The sequence below is a fragment of the Anser cygnoides genome, chromosome 17 (assembly GCF_040182565.1).
Source record: "Anser cygnoides isolate HZ-2024a breed goose chromosome 17, Taihu_goose_T2T_genome, whole genome shotgun sequence".
NCBI classification, from domain to species: Eukaryota; Metazoa; Chordata; class Aves; order Anseriformes; family Anatidae; genus Anser; species Anser cygnoides.
Window position 1 is genome coordinate 7,850,245 of NC_089889.1, and position 16,935 is coordinate 7,867,179.

Consider the following 16,935-nt stretch of genomic DNA (forward strand, 5'->3'; position numbering starts at 1 on the left):
CAGGTTTATTACACCCTGTGAATTCATCACATTTCTGCTCACCTGCTTTAGCTGCGTGTGACAGCGTTACCGTCCTCCTTGCAGAGGGCAGGAGCGGGTGGCGGAGCTGCTCTGTTTCAGGTTCTAATGGCTGCTTATTTCAGACAGTTTTATCTTCACCCACCCATAGCAATCACCTCCATTACATCCATTCTGGACTCCGCCACCGAACAAATCGATGCGCCCCTGACAGTCGGAGATTGCGCGAGTGCATGGGAATCCTGAGGAATCAATCGCACCCAGGTGCATCTGAGGGGATTAGTGGTTTTCCCCGGGGAGAAGCAGCTGGCGATATTGGCCCCTGACTCAGCAGCTTCCTTCCAATTTCCCATTTCAGAAATAGAGCAGCAGGCTCTAAATCTTCCGTGCCTGAGCGCAGAGTGGAGAGCCCAATGCAAAGTTACATTTCACTTGGTACTGACAGATGGAAAGCCGTAATAATGTCCCTTTCTGCCCGATGAGCGATGGGTTCCCACGGCGCAATACAGATCTGGAGCGTGGCTGCAGAGGCGCAGGCGATGCCAGGAGCTGGCTGCTCCTGGGAGAGCCGCTCTCCTCTGTGGACACCACGCTTTCGGGGGGGTCTGGGGGCTGCTGCAGAGGGGGCGCCCACCACAGCACCTGGGGGACGATGATCGGTGTACGCAGGTAGAAATCGGTTCTTGTGTTCGAACTGCACCAGTACCAAATTGACACCAGGCTCATCAATTTGGGGTTCTTTGCTCTGAATTAGAGCAATTTAAAACAGGCATTGTTTAAAGCCTAGGTGGGATAGTTGCAACCCGTTTCATAGCGGGTTTGTCTCAGATTGTCTGCAAATCCTTTTTTGTACCCCAAAAATGCTGCGGATTGAAGCAGGCAATGGGAGTGAAAGCCTTTAAGGTAATGTGTCTAGGATAGATTTTGTGTTGTTAGGAGGTCGGGGTGAGCAAGCCTGCTTCTACTCCATTGCACAGGTGAAGGAGACAACGGGGTTTTAGATGCAGGGTTGGTACTTGCCACAAATATTAAATTTACTCATAGGAGTTTAGATGGCGCAACCGAATAAATCATCATGATGGAAGAGACAGATCCTTAGGACCATAAAATAGTGATAATCCTATACTGTAATGTTAATGAGCCTGAGTTTCTGAGGCTTGCCATGTGCAACCTCCCTGTTGGCTTTAGTAGACACCACCATATGTGTAGAGGTCCAGATTCCAGCATTTTTCCATTTCCCCCGATGGAAGAGACTCCTTTGTGCAGAGAAAATCTGCGAGTTTGCCTGTAGGTCAAAATAAAAAATAAAAAAAATCCATCAAAGGAGCAAGTTTCCTTCCCTTTGAGCTCACTGGTGCTCTCAGAAGCTCCTCTCATTTACGTCCAACATGCCAAGTCAACTCGCGGTGCTCCTGCCTCTCAGTGTGCCGTAGACACTCAGCATGCCTCGGACTGACTCCGCGAGTTGGGAGCAGATGTTGGCTCCGTGACAGGTCTGTGTCAGCAGCGTATTTTGATAAGAGCAGACTATTCCCAGCTGGTTTCTGAAGAGTTTTTCTCTTTTCCTCTCTTTCCTCCTCTTGCTTTGAGCCCCTCTCCATCAGCCTCAGAGCACACATTCCGAAAAGATGTGCCCAGCTCTTTTCTTGATGCTGTTTAATTTGTTGCATCGCTCGTGTTTCAAGGCTTTTTTAAAACGTTGTCCTTCACGCAGTTGGGAATCCCCCAAATTCAACTTTTCCTTCACTAACTAATTTCCACGGAAGGAAGGTCTGCGTTTCTTCCCGTCTGGAAAGAGTGCGGAGAGATGCAATCCCTGCTTAATGTAGCTCTGCCACCAGAAACCCAATAAAAAGCCAGATTTAACCCAGTTAGCTACATCCATGCCGGGAGCTCTCGGCCACCAGCCCAGGGCTGAGCTTTGGTATCGCTCACCTGGCCGTGCTGGGGGAGATGGGCACGGCTGCGCCCAGGGAGCGTCTGCGGTGGGGATCACGTCCAAACGGGAAGGTGTTCTCTGCCGGGAGCCCACAGCGTGGCTGTCTGTCAGTGTCTTACTGGCCTCCAAGTAAAGGCAGAAGAGGAGGAAGCTTGTGATGTCTCCCTAGATTAAATGTGGGAACTGAAGTTCACCCACCTCTCTTATCTTCCATCAGATTCAGTGCTAGATTAGTGTTAGGAGACTGCTAAATGGCTTGGGATAATTTTTTATTCCACCTCCGCCTTCATACATCTGCTTACCTGGTTAGTTGTGGTTGAAAAATCCTGCAATCCCTTGTTTTAAATATATATGACATTTCTGCAGCCTTGTCAGCAGGGCAGGAGCTCTCTCCGGGCCCACGTTCGGCGAGGATGCTTCAGAAACAGATCAACTGCGACCCTCCCCCAGCCAGCTTCCAGATGAGTTAATGAAGCAGTGTGTGGCTGCGAACTGGTTACTTGACCTCTTCACACCGTAAATCCAGCCACCTAGAAAACTGGGGAGAAAGCAGAACCCGTGGACTTGCAGACAAGCCGTGTCTGCCGTGTCCTCCTGGGGAACTGGGAGCCTGCAGGAGCCGCCGTGGCACAAGTCGTTAGCGCTCCTTCCTCGCCAGGAGCCTGTACGACCTGGTTGTTTGCTCGCCTGCTTTCTCCTCCGGCCTTGAACTCCCTGCAGCAGTTTCCAGGCAAACAGCAGGTTTGGGGACCGTGCTGTAATGGGAAACCTCCGTTTCCCTTTTAACCAGGTCTTCAACCCTGCAAAACAATCAGCCCTTCCCTTCCCGTGGAGAGGCCGCGGTATCTAATCAGGTTTCACTCCTTTGTTGTATCTATTGATCCTCGGCACTGTAAGATGCAAATTGCCATGCCTGACAGGATTCAGGGTGTTTTATCATCAATGGAGAGTAATTATCCTTGGCTGCACCAATATTGGATTGTTAAGCCCCAGGATAATGCACAAGGTAAAGACATTTAGAAGGCAGTCCACCTTGGGGATTTGTGTAAATGTGATGGATAGAGTGAGAGGAGGATAGCTGAATTACAGCCCGCAGGGACCGGCAGCTGCATGGGGGGGTAGCCCTGATAATCCTTGCAGCAGAGATAGCGCTGCGTTTGGTATTGAGACACAAAGTGCATCCAAAGCTGTAAGTTTTTCTTTCTGTTTAATCCTTGTAATGTGTATATGCTGAAGAAGAAAACATATGCAAGATCTTGAATGGATTCTGTGCGTTTGCAAGACTAGCCAAGTGACTTCTTCTGTTCATTTATTTTTCTAGCAATAATTCAGGCTTTTGTTGTGAGCATATTTCAGAGGCACGAGGGTTTTGGGTGCTTATTTCTTTGTCTGTGGATTCCAGTTCAATACTAAGAGCAGAATTATAAATGAATAAGTAGCAGCTACTTTTCTTTTTTGAACGTATCTGGTTAACCATTGCATATTCTGCTGGATAAAGCAGTTAAGCTGCCTTAGCTGTGGGGAGAAAACGTGTCAACAGAGATGCCATGTTAGCTGCCTAATCCTCGACTGATAGCAGCGAACCTGAAAGTAGACTCATGGAAGAAAATCTCTTTCTCCAGAGTTATCCCTGTGAGCTGGGTCTTATACCTGTCACTTCCTTCTTTAAATCAGCCCATTTCTGCAGTTGCAAAATAAACAAGACAGAGATAGAAAAAGGAGTGTTGGTGCCTGAGAACTCCTGCCGTGATTAATGTTGAAGGTAGTTTCCAAAGACCATCAGGCTCCAGGTATGACACTAAACTTGCAAGCTGCAAGTTTCTATTAACATTTTTTAGTGTTTTTAGTTGCAGTTCCCTTGTCAAGCATTTCCTTGTGTTTGACCAAGGCCATGGCTAAGATCAGCCAACTTGCTTGGCATGCAAAGCATGCTTTGCTCTCGTTGAAGCTTCTAAGGACACTGAGGAGTAAATGCCAACAACTGCAGTAAACAGTCCGTGCTTTACCAGCACTGTGCCAGACCTTGCGGCTACGTGCAGCTTCGTGCTGGCAGCGGTGCCCTGTGCTGCCTCGGAGGTGTTCAGGGCCCTGTGCTCCACGGGCATTTTCCTGACAGTCTTCACGAGCACACCGGGCTGCTTCATCTCACACGTTATTACCAACGTGTGCAGCAAGCTCCATACCTCCAAACAAGCAGGAGAGGGTTTTGCTCCACAGTCAATTTTAACCGCAGTTTTGAAATTGGAGAAAATTGAGAAAGATTAAGAAAATTGTCTCACATACCCACGCTGTTTGTCATGTTTTAAAAAGGGAGTGAGGCTCGCAGAGCTCTGCGTTGCCAAGTCCCAAATACACCGCGTGGGGAGGCGAGTCCGGTGGAAGCCGTGTAAGGGGAGGAATCCGTGCTGTTCCCTTTCTTCTGCCTGTCAAAACAACCCCCCAGCAGCCAGGAGGAGCGCCTGTCGATGAAGAAAAGCAATCAGCAGGAGCTGCTGCTAGGTTTGGCTTCTCCCCCTGCCCTCAGCTGCAGGGGCAGCCCACGGCGTTAGGGTGCCCTCCAGGGCCGAACGCGCAGCCGGGGAGGTGGCTCCTGCCCTGTGGGTCGCAATCCTGTTGTCGGCTCCCACTTCACCCCATGTTTTCCCCACAAGGATGCAGATCCCAAAGCCCTGCCCGGGACAGGCATGTGTTCCTTCACTCGAGCCCGTTGGACATGGGTGGCCTCAAGTAGAAGCATTCACCGATTTCACTGCGTGCCCGATGGGTTTCTGCCCATGCTGCAAGGGAACGATGGACCTGCTCCAAGCTGCCGGATCCATGGCTGATTTCAGGAAGTGCCCAAGCACGTATGACTTTGTCTTTGGGGCAATATGGCACGTTCCCTCCTCCCCACAGTCCCTCCTTTTTTCCGAGCAGCAGCTCAAACCCATGCGGTTCTGCAAGGGAAATTAGCCGTGTCCCTCAGAACTCCCCGGGCTCCAGAGAAGCAGGTTTCTGGCTGGGTCAGAGGCTTCCTCTGCTGTGCTAATCCACGGCTCTCGGTAAGGACACAGAAGTAGGCCCACACTGAGGTTTCCAAAGATGATCCAAAGACAAAATTCCACACACAACAATCCTGGAATTTGGGGAACTCAAGCTCAAGACCCCCAGGGTCTGAATATTCATCTGCAGGGCCTGAATCTTAATTAGAGCAAGGCAAAACCCACGTGAGCGGAGTGTTTCAGCCCTTGGGTGGGAGGAGGCTCCGGCCCAGAACCACAGCTCACTGCTGAGCCCTCTCGCGTCCCGTGGCATTGAACCACAGCGCAAAGAGCGCATAACGCCGCTGCTGGTACGGACCTTCTGGGTGCAGCACACGAGAGTGGGGAATCACGAATACCGCATGGCATGTGTGTTAAAATAAAAACATGCGTGCACGCATGGCTGTATTTGCTGTCTTCCACACGAAAGTAGTTTTTTTTTTTTTATTGGGAAAATTGTTAGATTTGATGGCGGTATGTAATTAGTAGTTTGCCAGCAATAATTACAGGGCTGTGCTCCAGAATAAATGATGTAGCATTCCTGTGCATATAATATGGTATACCACAAAATAGGAGTTGGAAAATTGCAACATTGCTGGATCATCATATATCTGACATGTTGAAGGGGTTTCTTTTGCTCTGATAGTTTATGAAAAATTGTAAGTATGGTGCACTGTGAACCAAAAGACTTTCTTTGTTAAATTAACCACAATTGCAACCACAAATTATGGCTTCACAAACTATAGATTTAAGACTGACTTTTCATAAATAGAGTTTCTTTGTGTTTTAACAAAACATACATAAAAGAATGGAGCTGTACAATGATGCCAAAGTAGCACTTTCAAAATCATCAGCCCATTCAAGCCTTTGGAATACAATCATAATATTTGTTTAAAGTTTAATAGCCAGAAAGGGAATTTACAGAAAACCCATGAGCTTAAGACAGTTCTGATACAATTTCAGAGTGCCTTAATGAAATAACATCAAGATAGTGACCTTAAAAAGACAGGTTTGTATACATTTGAAACATCTGTTGTCATTTCAATAAATACATTAGTCACTAAATGACTAGTATCTAAGGTTCTGCAAAATGAAATGTGACAGAAGTATCCTTACATGGATTATTTTTTTTATACCTATATAGTGTGTCCATACTTGTGAAGGACCCAAATCTTTCAAAGTAGGAATTATGCTAGTTACTACCAAAGGTAAATTTGCCCAAAAAGAGTTTTCTCCAATACTGGATGATTGCCACAGACTTCTCCAAGTTTTAAAATATCCTACAGATTATTGGCATGCTCATTTCAATTTTGAAAGGCATACTTTTGGCAGCAGTAAACTAAGGAGGGCCATGTGTTAACATCCTGGTTTAGCAATATGTATTCCCACATGCTAAGCCCTCGTACAAATGCAGTTTTTATTGCTGTTGACTTCAAACAAAGATGCTTTGACATCTAAAGTTGTATATGTTACAGATGCGATGCCTAACCATACTCATGCTGTATATTTTAGGATGAGCTGGCTGTGGTCCCAATTATACAGTCAAGTATAAACACTCCTAGGATACAGGCCCCCATACGGAGAGTCACTTAGCTTTGTTGTGCTGTGTAGTACTGCACTGTAACATCTTGCGTGGCTGATATTTTGTACTCCGGCTCATTTGCACGTTGTTGCTTAACATAATATATAAATAACATATAGGAGCAGGCAGTATCACTCGTCTCCTGACTTTGAACGTGGAACAAGTATCTTCGATGCATGGCTTTGTTGCTCCTGATCCCCAGCCCGAGTCTCCTGTCCGGGTTAGCAGACTCTCCACTTCTCTTGTGATATTTTCTCATCGTAAGCTAACAGAGAGAAGGAGGGTAATAACCTAGTTAGGAAGCATTTCTAAAAAAGTGTATTTATTGGCCAAAGTCTTTTGTGCGGTAGGTGGCACTTGGCTGTTCAGCTTCACAGCAATAGGTTCGTTTTCTGGGAAAAACCTTTGAAAGTTGTGTGAATCTCTCTTCTTCTGCCACCATCCTCAGAAGGAAACCAGCATTCTGTTGGTCTTCTGCACCCATCCTCACTGGAAAACCAAGCCGGTAAGGGCCAGCTGGGGCTATTTTCTTCTGCCTTCATACAAGCTCCGGGTTTTGTCCTGGCAGCTCCAACAGCTGGGTGCTTGGGCTCGGAGGCAGTAGCGCACCCACTCCCACAGGGATCCATTCACTGCCTGTTTGGTTTAGACCTCACCATCAGCAGAAAAACAAAAACGGACCAAAAGCCTCACCACTCCTCCCATTTCATCCAGGAGCAGGCGGGCAGGCGCAGCAGCAGCCCCTCACCTCCCAGCAGCGTCCTCCTCATGCCTGTTTGCAGGCTGCTCGCAGAAGGGCGTGCAGGGCACCGGTTCGTGGGGACCTGGGGGCCCCTGTGCTGGTGACCACAGCTGGCAGGAGACCAAAACACAGATCTTGCCCTGTGGCATGTAAGCATAGGGCTGAAACATCCATGGACAGGTCTCCTCGTGCTCGTGCTCTTCAGAGGTAACCAGGTTTGCGCTTTAGGTTTTCACTCCTGGAGCCGCCGGTGTGTGCAGGAGTTCTTGTAAAAATAATAATTAGGTGTAAATATTTTGCATCTAATTCGAAAGGTTACTTCAAAGAAGCGTTTCTTCATATGGCTGGGGATCTTTTCTTCTGTTGAAATACACATTCATGAGTGAAGTGCTGCAATTACAAGGATGTTTAGAGAATCACAAAGGTATTTATTCTTGTCCTGGCTAGTTTATAGTAGCAAAATTGCAAGTGGAAAGGCTAAGAAAATGTATTCTAAAAACAAATGTGTAATTGTTTTGTTGAGAGTTAGAGTCAACAGTGTTTATTCATGAGGCTTCGCTGCCCCAGGCGAGAGCAATCAGACTGGAGGTACCACCTCCTGTATCCTTGTTCTCTTTAATTGGAGCCATAGCCTTGGATGCCCCGAGGCGAAGGGCCGGCTCTAACTGTATTCTGTTCGCTTTATGAACATTTGAAAGCGCAGTGGAAAAAAACATTCTTTTGTTTAGACGGTTTCAGGCTTTCCCTCCCTTTTCTGCTTAGCGAGTGAAAATTGTATGTCAAAATTAAGCTCTCGAGCTGCTATAGATTTGGCGAGTAACGCGATACCCCGGTGGCCACGTCGTCGCACGGCGTGCGTCCATTTTCGGGCCCGGGAGAGGAGCTGGGGGCGGCCGGGGAGCAGAGGGATGCCGAGCTGATGCCGAGCTGCAGCCGAGCTCCTGCTCCGCGCGCCGGGACCCTCGGCAGCGGCAGCTCCAGGTGCCTCGCAGGCAGGCTGCCGCCCCGCGCTCCCCCGCTGCGCTCCCTTCTCCCGGCACGCGCATTCTTTTAAAGCAAATCCGAGCATATTTTAACAGTTTCACTGCAAATTCCCGTGCCGCTTCCCTTCTATTTTTAGGGCCTGGTGAGGGTACCTAGCACATTTACCAGCCTAGAGACAGATTCAATAAAAGATTCAATAAAACTTCTCTCCAGCTTCCTCCCAGCAGAAGCCCAGGTGGGGGCACGCAGAGCAGGAGGCGGCTGGCATCTCTTATTGAATCTAGCCCTGAGTTTATCCTAGCTCTTCCTGAGTGTTTTTCTACTCTCTCCCCTGTAAAACCCTGATTTCCTCATGACATCTTTATGCAACACCACGGCTAAGTGCTTTCTCCTTCCATGGTGAGGGCTGCTAGTCGCGAAATGCTTGAAGCTTTAAGCTCCGAAAGGAGAAGCGTGGTCTGGCGCTGGGTGGGGGAAGAGCCCCCCGTGCAATCGCACGCGCTGGCTGCGCCTGATCCAGTCCTGTCTCAGGGGAGGGTTTCCACGTGGGGCAGATGCCGCTCGCACAGCCGGTGGCTGTGACGCTGCAGCCCGGAGTCAGAGCCAGGGGAAGCCAACAGCCCCAGCGAGCACCTGGGAGAGATCAGGCAGGCTCGGCCTGCAGTCCCTCGTCTGCTCCGGGCCGGCTGCACGCAAGGTGTTTGTGGTCAGCGTCTCCGCATGAGGAGAAAACAAAAGTGCTCCCCATCCGGGCTTCGTTTTCACGTCGTGCCACTGGGATGCCTGGCCCTGCTCTGGGAGGAAAGTTTAAGCATGCACCGCTGATGTGCGTCACCTTGGTTTGTACATCCCCAATTTCTCAGCTGCCATCCAGAGCCGAGAAATTCCCCACGTAAACCTCCGGGATGGCACCCTGCGTGCACCCCGTGGCCACCGGCCCCTGCCTCTTTGCAGGGCTGCCACTGATGCAGCTTTGCATTTCTTCCGGCCGCTTCAAGGCACCTTTGGTTTACCAGGTTCACTTTCCTAGGCTCTCACGCCAGTTGTATCTCCCCGGCAGCAAATACCAAGGCTTCAAAAGGCGTCTGTTTATTCACTTATTTCATGCGGCTGGCGAGGTTGAAGAGCTATCCCTGGATGATATTGATTCTAGCGAGGAGTATGTCATAGCTCTGGAGACTTTATCTAAATAATCACATGCTTACACACGTGCTTTTCAGAGTGCCGTTTTCAGATTGGAGTTATTAGATTTCAACTTCTGGACTTCTTAGGAAAACACCTCCCCCGAACCGGGGCTCACTGCCCCGTATCCAGGGCTGCGCGGCCGCCTGGGTGAGCGGCCGATTGCCACCGAGCCGGGGGGTGCTGCGCGCAGGGACAGCGGGGTCCGGGGCTTTCTCACCAGGAATATTTGTTTAAATGCAGCAAGTCCTTTCTCCAGCGTCTTCTTCGCAAAATGTGGAGGGGTGAGCCTTTTGATGTTTGTATTTACAGTGTTTTCACATCTGGATGTCATTTGTGACACAGCCTCTCCTCCTTTTTCTATCCCCGTGTCTTCCTGTAAAATCCGTTCTGAACATACGAGCTCATGTGGCTTTAATGTGTAGTAGTCGGCCAATGTATTTAGCAGGCCTGTAGCAGGCCAATAAAGAGGTACCTTGGGTCACGCTGTGCACTCTTGTAAATTTATCCTGAATTAACCCTGACTGGCATCCAGCTCCCCCGCTGCAGATACAGATGTGCGCTCCCTCCAGCCGGTTCACGAGAAGCGGTGCCGTAAATCCACGAACCCCGGTGACCCGGGCTCTGTGCCGAGGGCTTGGGGACGCCCGTGCTGCAGGGCCCGGCGAGCCGTGGCGGTGGCCGGCCCGTCTCCCACAGGGAGCCCGGCGCTGTGCTGCCGTGGAAGGGCAGCTCCATCCCCGCGTGCTCGCACAGAAATCCTCCGGGTGTTGCAAGAGGTGGCGTTCTCCCGGGACATACGGCCTCCGGTGCAAATCCCGCGTGGGGCTCTCGGTCCGCGAAAGCGGCTTGAACATCCTCGTCCAACAGGTTTCTTCGGGGCTTGCGTTAACTCGGCTCCCTCCTTTAAAATGCAAACGCGGGCATGGCAGAGCAGGCTCCCTCACTGCCTTTACGTGCGGAGGAGCGCAGGGGAAGGCGATCAGTCAGAGCAGAGCAGCCGGCGCGTCGCTGCAGTCCTGCAGTCAGCCAGGATGCAGAAGGAAAAACACACCCATCAATTCCTAAATGTCAGCAGAGATCCCCTGGAAATTATTTATTGCGTCTGCTGTCGTATTTAATGATTTAACAATATACTAATAATCATAATATATTAACTTTGTGTAGTGATATACCAATCAATATAAAATAATGAACACGTCGAATGGGTTTAATAGTATACAGATGTTTACTGCCTTTCTCCCTGAAGATTTTCAGATAATTTCTCAAGGCCAGATGAAACCCGCGCTCGGTCGCTGCCTTTCCCCTCCCTACCTGTGAGGCAGCTGCGGCGCGGGGGCCCTGCGGGCTGCGGGGTTGGCGGAGCGGTGCTGAGCGGTGCGGGGCGGTGCTGAGCGGTGCGGGGCAGTGCAGGGGCCCCAGCGCATCGCGGGCTCATGGGGGGCCGTGAGCGGCTGCGCAGGGGCTGCCCCCGTCCCCATGAATCACGTTTACTGCGGCGGGGACTAACCAGGCGTGTCAGGCAGCCGGGACTGCCGGCCCCCCTGGCCATTGATTAACCATTTATTAAAGCCGCCATGAATCACTCCGCCGGTAATTATACTTTAAATGTACCTACTAACAACTGTTTTGCAACGCGGAGGTTAATCACGATTGAGCATTTCCTCCGCTTTCCTCTTCTCCCGCTGCCTCCAGCCAAATCCCCCCGAGTGCTGCTCGGGGACACGCAGCGCTGCGCCCCGAGAGATCGAGGGAGGGATCGAGACTCGCACGGCAGCCTGGCGGGGAAGGAAGCACACGCGCACACATGCACTGTGCACATGTGTGTGCAGACGGCGTGAATGCACACCCCGTGCACACTCAGGCCATGTGCATGCACACACCCGCATGCAGAGAGCACGCACCCGGTGTGCCAGATGCACCCTGAGGCTGCGGATGCCCAGAACTGGTGGTGTACAGGCACACACGCAGACCATGCACACACACAAATGCAGACCATGCACACACATGTACAGACCATGCACACACACGTGCAGACAATGCACAGACGTTCACAGACCATGCACACACACGTGCAAACCATGCGTGTATATGTGCAGGCCACGTGCAGACCATGCATGCACATGCACACGCGTGCAGACCATGCACACACACAGACCATGCACAGACCATACACACTCAGACCATGCACACACACACACACAGAGACCATGCACACACAGACCATGCACAAGCACACAGACCGTGCACACACAGACACAGACCATGCACAAGCACACAGACCATACACACACAGACACAGACCATGTACACACACACAGACCATGCACACACAGACCATGCACAAGCACACAGACCATGCACAGACACACACACACACACAGACCATGCACAGACACACACAGACCATGCACAGACACACACATGCACACTCACACACACAGACCATGCACACACACGCACAGACCATGCACACACACTCACTCACACACACAGACCATGCACACACACTCACTCACACACACAGACCATGCACACACACTCACTCACACACACAGACCATGCACACACACTCACACACACACACAGACCATGCACACACACACACAGACCATGCACACACACACACACACACACACAGACCATGCACACACACTCACACACACACACAGACCATGCACACACACGCACAGACCATGCACACACACACACACTCACACACATACACAGACCATGCACAGACACACACATGCACACTCACACACACAGACCATGCACTCACACACACAGACCATGCACACACACACACAGACCATGCACACACACACACACACACAGACCATGCACACACACACACACACACAGACCATGCACACACACGCACAGCTCCCGCTCTCCCTGCCCGAAGCGCACCACGACGCCCACTCGGCACACACGCACGTGCACGCGCACACCTGCGCGCACCCACCCGCGGCGCGCGCGCGCTCTCCAGCCGGGGCGGGGCGGGGCGGGCGGGCACGCGCGAGCGGAGCGGAGCCTCGCGGAGCCTCGCCTCGCCTCACCGCTCCGTGCCGCTCCGTGCCGCGCCGCTCGGCGTCTCGGCGCTGGATTGGCGGGGCCTGGCGGCGGGCCGGGCCGGGCGGGGGGCCGGGCGGGGCGGGGCGGGGCGGGGCGGGCGGAGCAGTGTCCGCCGAGCGCCCGAGGAGCGGCACCGCCGCCGCCGTGCGGAGCCGAGCGGGGGCTTGGGCGCGGGGCGGGTCGGCTCGGGGCGGTCCTGCCCGGCCGCGGCTGAGGAGCGATGGCGGCCGCCGGGCCCTGAGCCGCGGGGAGCGCCGCTGCGAGACCCCATGGGGCCGGGGCTGGCCGCGGGGCCGCTCGTGTCGGGTGCGTGGGCTCTCCTCCCTCGTCGGACGCCGGCCGGAGCCGCCTGGGTCGCTTCTGTGCTGCTGGTGCTGCGTGCTTGGCCGGGGTTTTAGCCCTTTTTTGGGGTGATTTTGGGGGGTTTTTGGTGTGGTGGTTTTTTTTTTTTTTTGTGTCGTCGTTTCTTCTGCTTCTTCCCCGCCGCGCTCCGCGCCCGCGGGTGATGGCCCCGTAGCGGCGTCTGCCCGGGGCGAAGGAGCCGCAAACTTTGAGCCGCGAATAAAAAGGGAAAAACAAAGAAAAGGAAAGGAAAAAAAAATAAAAAAAGGAAAAGGAAAAAAAAAGGAGAAAAAAAAAGGAAGAAAAAGAAAAAGAGGGGAAAAGAGAAGAAAATAAAAGCCCAGGAGCGGAGCTGCCCGCAGCCCCCAGCGAACAAAAGCCCCCGGAGGATTGCGGCGGAGGAGCCCGGCGGGACCCCCGGGGCAGCTCCGGGCCGGGCCCCGCCTCGTGCCGCTGCCGCCGGGGGGGCCCCGGGGCTCGCCATGGTGTGCGCGGCGCGGTGAGTACCGGGGGTCGGCGGCGTCCGGGGCGGGGGGGTCCGGGCTCGGCGCCCCCCGGGCTCGGCCCCGCGGTTTGGTGCCGGAGCCGCGCGGCTTTGCGGTCGGGCGGCAGGAGGAGCGCGGTGCGGTGGTTGGGTGCGCGCGGTTTGTGTCTGGCTGGCTGTCTGGGGGTTTCAGCCCCCCCCCCCCCCTTTTTGTCTGTTTCGGGGCCGCGGTTTGATTTTCCGGCCGCCGCTGCCTTTTTTTCGGGGGCCCCTCCTCGGGTTTAGGGGGGGGGGGGCAAATAAAAAAAAAAAATCAAAAAGCGGTAGCAGCGAGGAGCCGCCGGGATGCAGCCAGCTTTTCCCCCCTGTCCACGCATTCCTCCGGTGCAGCCGCATCCCTCCTTCCCCGCTCCCGGCAGGGAGAAGCCCCCCCGCGGCCAGCCGGCCGCCTGCAGCCCCCCCGGGCTCCCGGGGGGTCCCGGTGCTGCGGGGAGCCGTGCCGTCTGCCCCGGGCAGCGGGGACGGCAGCGGGGTGGGAGCCCTGTGAGCCCCCTGCCCAAGCCCCCCCGGGCACAAAGGGGCCAAGTTTTGGAGTGGGGCTGGGTGCAGACCCCCCTGCGCCTCCCCATGCTCAGCGCTGCCTCTTGCACCTCTGCCCTGTCTTCTTGGCCCGAAAAGGGGATTTAATCCCATTAAGAAATTAAAGCTGGTGTGTTTAGGAGTGATAAATTTCAAGGGGGGGGGGGGGGGGGGCTGAAGTAAGATTTCCAGGTCAGTGGTTAACTAAGGATGGTTCGGGAGAAGGGCTCCGACATAAGCCGAGGGCAGAGGGAAGGGAAGAGGGAGCTCTGGAAATGGCCAAGGCTTGTTCATCTCGATGGAATTTAAAATGTTTTTTAGGCTTGCAAAACCTTCTTGAAGTTGCGCATTTATCTCACGAGGCTACTCGCTAGCTAATCTCCTCAATGCGTGTCCTGATTTTTTTGTAACATTACAGTGTCTGAGGTCCTTTTAACCTAATTTTGTAACAAAGATAATTTCTTGTTATGTAAGTTACTGTTCAGAATGATTGCTTTGGGTCTCGGAGGCTGTCCTTAACCGGTCTCCCCTGTGCAGTGGAAGCTGGGATTATTTACTTCGTTATCAATTCTGGGAAGAAACTCTGCCTCAACTGGAAAGGGCTGCTGAGGAATTACAGGAAAATAGTCTTCCCATTCTTATGTCTAGGGGAGTTAAATCTCCGGTCATCCCCGATCAGAATTGACTTCAGAGGTTTATGTTTATGCATAAATCGGATTTTCCCCACACGCAGACTTACAAGGACGAGCCGCTTGATTTATACACACAGCATTAACTTCCTACAAGTGGGAGACTTCTGATGCTCTCTCCAAGAATTTTCTCCCCTGGTGACAGCAGCCCTCTCGCCTGCCTGGCCCTGCAGCCGCGAGGTACCGGCTCGGACTGCCCAACTTCCCTTCCAGCGGAGATGAACGCCGCGAAACAAAGAAGGCAGTATATTGCTCGGCTGGATCCAGCTTTTTCACTAGCAGAGCGTGATTTATTTTTTTTATTTCATTCTGTTTGGCAGGTGGGCTATTCTGAGTGAAACCTTAAGCCTTGTTTATCAGAGAGGGTCAGCCTGTTCTCATAAACAAACAGTAGGCTAGCGAACGAGCAAAATATATCCCCGTGTTATTCTATCGGGACATGCAGTCATCTGTTGGAACTCGTGGCCTGCGCTGGCTAAATCAAACGGCAGTGTCAAAAGCAGCTCTGGTATTTTTAAGTTAAAAAAGGGATCGGAGTGTGCTTTGAATTCCGTTGATAAACTGCAGGCATTTAGCAGTTGTTGGTATTTATTCTGCAAGAACGTTGAGATGTGAAGTGTTAACTTCCCGTAGAGGGTCCAAACGCTAGCGTATGCTGTTGTTGCTTTTTAAACAGAAAACTGTTGAGGTATTTAATGGTGCATATGTGGACAAAAGTGACTATGGAAAGGGCTGCATTCTTCAGTGAGCTGCTCCGTGCTGTGTGGTACTTTCTGGAGAGCACAGATGTAGATGTCATTTTCTGACTTAAATCTTTTTTTTTTTTTCTTTTGTGACTCCCAGCATCCTTGTGCTGAGTGACCCATAATAACTAGGGATTGTGGTGTGTGGATATACTTGAATGTGAAGCACTCTTTTTGAAGCAATTACAGAAGATTCAGTGAAGTAAAATTATTTCTGTCATCAGAATAAGAAATGCAGGCTGGTTAATTTTAATGACTTGATGAATTTACAAGATCTGAAGTCAGGCAGGTACGCGAACGCGTTGCTCCGTGCTTAATAGCACGTTTGAGCAGAGGTTGGTGTTCTGCATCAGAAATGGAAATTTTAGGGTTTCTTACAGTCTTTCATCCTTCTGAGTAAAGATGGGAATTCTGAACCAGGTAAAGAAACATATGGTTTTACCAGAAATGATTTCCTAGACTGATCAGTTACTAGGAGATGTAATGAGAAATGCGCTCCTCAGGGAGAGGCAGGAGGAATTGCCATTACATAATATCCCTCGGGAGAATTTCTGTATCGCGTAATGAGGTTGGTGATGGAGCATTTGGGGAAAATGCCCATGGATAAGAATTAGTTCTTCAGATTTCCATAAGCAAAACATATAACTGAAAAATAGGCTTGTTAAAAGTAGTGCTGATATGTTAGTAGGTGGGTGCTTTGCCTCTTCACACGTTTCTTTTGTTCTGATAATTACTGTGTAAGAGATTAGGTAACCGTGAGATTAAAACTTCCACAGAAGATGAGATTCAAGTCAATTATTTTGTTCTGTATTTAACACCAGGGTAAAACATTAAGGGCTTATCTTCTGTCCTAGGCTTCATTGCATTGTTGGTGTTTATCTGCTGAAGGTCCTAAAGCAAAGCAAATCTCTAGCCTTCGTGGTGTAAACACAGATTCTCTCATCCTCCTGTCAGTGAAAGTGAAATACACAGATACAAGGCATGGATGTGATCTCGTGGATTTCATCAACCCAGGTGGTGGCTGGAGACGTGCTTCCAGAGTCCCCGTGCTCTCCCTGGGACTGCCTCAGAGCTGACTTTGAGCTGGAGAAGAAAGCACCTGTTAAAAATTACTGAAGTCTGTCCTTACACTTTTAGTAGCAGTTGCCTGCACCAGGAAAATAATTAATTTCCACACACCTGCCCTTCCTGCTTGAGCATTTTTTATGATCAGAGCCCAGCGAGAGCTTTCAGCCTTCAGGACCTGAGCACGGAGCTACCTGGCAGCGGCTGCTCCCGCGCGGACCGCGAGGTGTGAAAACCAACAGAGGAAAAAGGTGAAAAACCTTCACACCTCTGTCACTGCTGGGGAATTTGCCTAATTTGAGCTGCTCATTTGCAATCTGCGTGCTGGTGATCCTGGTAATGTTTCAAATGACTTGTCCAGCTCTTTTCCCCCGGAGTTACAAATGTGCTGCAGCTTTGCCGAGTGCTTGGAAAAGCGCGGTTCGGCTGCTCCCACCAGCAGAGGTGGTGCAGTGACCCCTGATGGTGGCTCTGGTAATTGAGGCCGC

The 16,935-nt window shown here is 51.6% G+C and overlaps 1 protein-coding gene across 31 annotated transcripts in view; it reads left to right on the forward strand.

The window, feature by feature from the left end:
- The window catches only part of FBRSL1 (fibrosin like 1), a 518,463-nt gene that overhangs the window by 399,251 nt on the left and 102,277 nt on the right, over window positions 1-16,935 (forward strand). The window lies entirely within an intron of this gene.